Raw genomic sequence first — 3,115 nt, forward strand, 5'->3', positions numbered from 1 at the left:
GTCGTCCTCTGTCGCCCCTTCTCTTGCCCTCAATCTTTCCCAACATCAGGATCTTTTCCAATGAATAGACTTTGCATCAGGTGGCCAAAGTATTGGAGCTTCAGCTTCAGCATCAGTTCTTCCAGTGTATATTCAGGGTTGATTTCCTTTAGGATGGACTGGTTTGATCTCCTTGCTCTCCAAGGGACTCTCGAGAGTCTTCTCCAACACCACAGTTTGAAAGCATTAATCCTTTGGCGCTCAACCTTCCTTATGGTCCAACTCTCATATCCATACATGTCTACTAGAAAAACCATAGCTTTGACTATACATTCCTTTGTCAGCAAAGTGATGTCTCTGCTTTTTAATACGCTGTCTAGATTGGCTCCTGCTGCTGCTGCTGCTAAGTCGCTTCAGTCGTGTCAGACTCTTAATGACCCCATGGACTGAAGCCTACCAGTCTCCTCCGTCCATGGGATTTTTTAGGCAAAAGAGTACTGGAGTGGGGTGCCATTGCCTTCTCCGAGATTGGCTCCTAGTTAAAAGATATATATCCCCCTAAATGGGTACCATGTTTTCTAGGAACTATTCTCATTTTTGACTATTCAATATTTGACCCCAGGGTCTAAGACCCCAGAACTATAAACAGGAACTGAAATGGGATACATTACTGCTTTAGCCCTGAAGATGAACATGGGGTTAAATAGGACTTAGGCCCTGGGAGGCCTAAGGGAATGACAAGTTCCCCCTTTCCTGGAAAGATTACACAACAACCTTTCTGACTCTTCCTGACACCGCTGGGTATTGTCTACTCAAGATCAAGTCACACTACTTTATGAAATTTCCCTTAGGAAGAAAATCTTGATTTTCCACTCTATGATACTTCCTTTTCGTTTTACTTTATTTTTTCCCTTTCCCCAGATAGAGGCTTTGTTTCCTGTCTTTTCTCTTTGCTGAGAGCTAGACCTTCTACCTATCAGACCAGTGGATCAACCAAAATCTACGTATATGGTCCTCTGCTGGATGAATGTAAAAATTCAAGGAGTTAGAAACCCTTATAGGGCTTGCAGGGAAGGAAGAAAAAGTTTCTTCCCAGAAGCTTAGTAAAGCTTAACTCACAATTCAGGCTGCCCTCCCACTCCATGGTTCTTGATTGCGTATTTAGAATCACCTGAGAAGATTTCCACTTCCAGACAAGTGAGTCAGACTACCTGGTGTTGATAAACCCAGGGTGCTTATTTTTTAATCACTCTCCAAGTGATTCCAGTGTGCAGACAATGTTAATAATCCCAGCCTTACATGTAAGAATATAAGTTCATATGCATACTATGACTGTCTCTATGCGTAAGCAGAAGTCATTGTTCAACCTAAGCAACACATGGAAAGACTTGAATTCTCTGTTTCTCACCGTATTAAAAAACTCCCCCCAAACCAACACTGCTCAGTATGGCGCCAGGGGACTGACACAGCACATTCCTGACAACCATATGCTGAAGTCCCTGTGAGTCATGCACAGGTCTTTTTCGTCAGTCCTATTTTCCTCCCACAAGCGGGCACAGGAGCAGCTGTCTACGTTGTAATAAACAGTGGATTTAAGAAACAAAAGGTGTGGATTCTAACCTCACTCTGCCCCTAACTAGTTGTGACGCCTGAGGCAGGGCATTTACTATTTCTGAGACTTTATTAAATGGCATCATTTAACTATCTGGGCTATCTACTTCACAGACTTGTATGAAGATTAAATGAAATGTCAAAATGATGCATTTTTGCAGTGTTTACAAAGGAATATCCTGTACTCATTGCAAAAATGTGATAACTCTATACAACAAACATGGGATGATGTTAATGATATATTGTTAGGTAAATAAACTAAGTTGCAGCACAGTATGCAGTGTATGATCTCATCTAAAAAATATATAAGGAGATGTTTGTTAGTGCATAAATAATGTCTAGAAGGATACATTCCAATTTGTTAACACCAGGATTGACTGGGGAGACTTTCATTTTTTATTTGTACATTTTGGTAATATTTGAGTAGTTTAATGATAAACATATATCATTTCCATAATTTTAAAATACATACTAAAGTGCAAATCAAGGGGAAAAAGAGATGGTCAGGTATTACATCCTAAAGGTAGTAAAGAGTCAGAGAAAATGTAATTGCCTTAAAGTCATTCTGATGCCTGCACCCAGACAAAGCAAGCACCAAAGTGAGGAACAGTCCAAATATGTTTAGTTCTCAGTGTCCATTATCAACAACCTTAAGAATTCACAAAAATAAGAGTTGGCAGAGCTGAAAACAGTCCAGGGCTCTGGTTTCCAGAAAGAAGAAAAGAATAGCTTCTGGAAATTGCAAATCACAAAGCTTCAGACTGATCAGTAAAAGTCTAGAATGGATTATTAATTCATTATTCAATAGATTATTAAACAATTATTATTATTATTGGTTTGTGAACATTTAAAAAAGGCACGTGATGATCATCAGCAGCCTATGTGGATTCACTAAGAACAAACCATGACAAAATAATTCACTTTCTTTTTGATAGAGTAACTAGATTAGTAGCTCAGGGGAATATCACAGATTTCAGCAAAGCTTTTCACATATATTTGGACATTGTATCCAACAGACAGCCAGATGCATGAAAGAGAATAGGTCATTTCAGGATGTCATAAAGCATGGAAGCAGGACTAACATGGCATTTTCAGAGTCAGAAACTGACTGACCTGGCTAAGGCTTTGGTGAGTAAGAACAAATAGGTGGAGGTGTGATCACAGAGGATACGAAACCAAGAAAGAAGTTTATATGCTTTGTATGATAGAGAAAGAATCAGTCCAGTTCTGCCTGCAAGTATCAGAAACCAACTCTTGCAAACTTCAAGAGAGGGGTTTATTGGAAAGATATCAGGAGTGCCTAGAATCAATGCGATGGCTAGACAACAGAGTTTGGAATCATTAGAAAGCAAAGTGGCCTCCAAGGGCTAAAAAGCAGGAAATAGAAGAGTGGTCTTAAAACAGACTAAAAGTAGGCTTCCCCTGTGGCTCAGCTGGTAAAGAATCCGCCCGCAATGCGGTAGACCTGGGTTCAATCCCTGGGTTGAGAAGATCCCCTGGAGAAGGGAGAGACTACCCACTCCAC

This window comes from Giraffa tippelskirchi, chromosome 7, assembly GCF_054371585.1.
Source record: "Giraffa tippelskirchi isolate mGirTip1 chromosome 7, T2T-mGirTip1v1.2.pri, whole genome shotgun sequence".
Classification (NCBI taxonomy): Eukaryota; Metazoa; Chordata; class Mammalia; order Artiodactyla; family Giraffidae; genus Giraffa; species Giraffa tippelskirchi.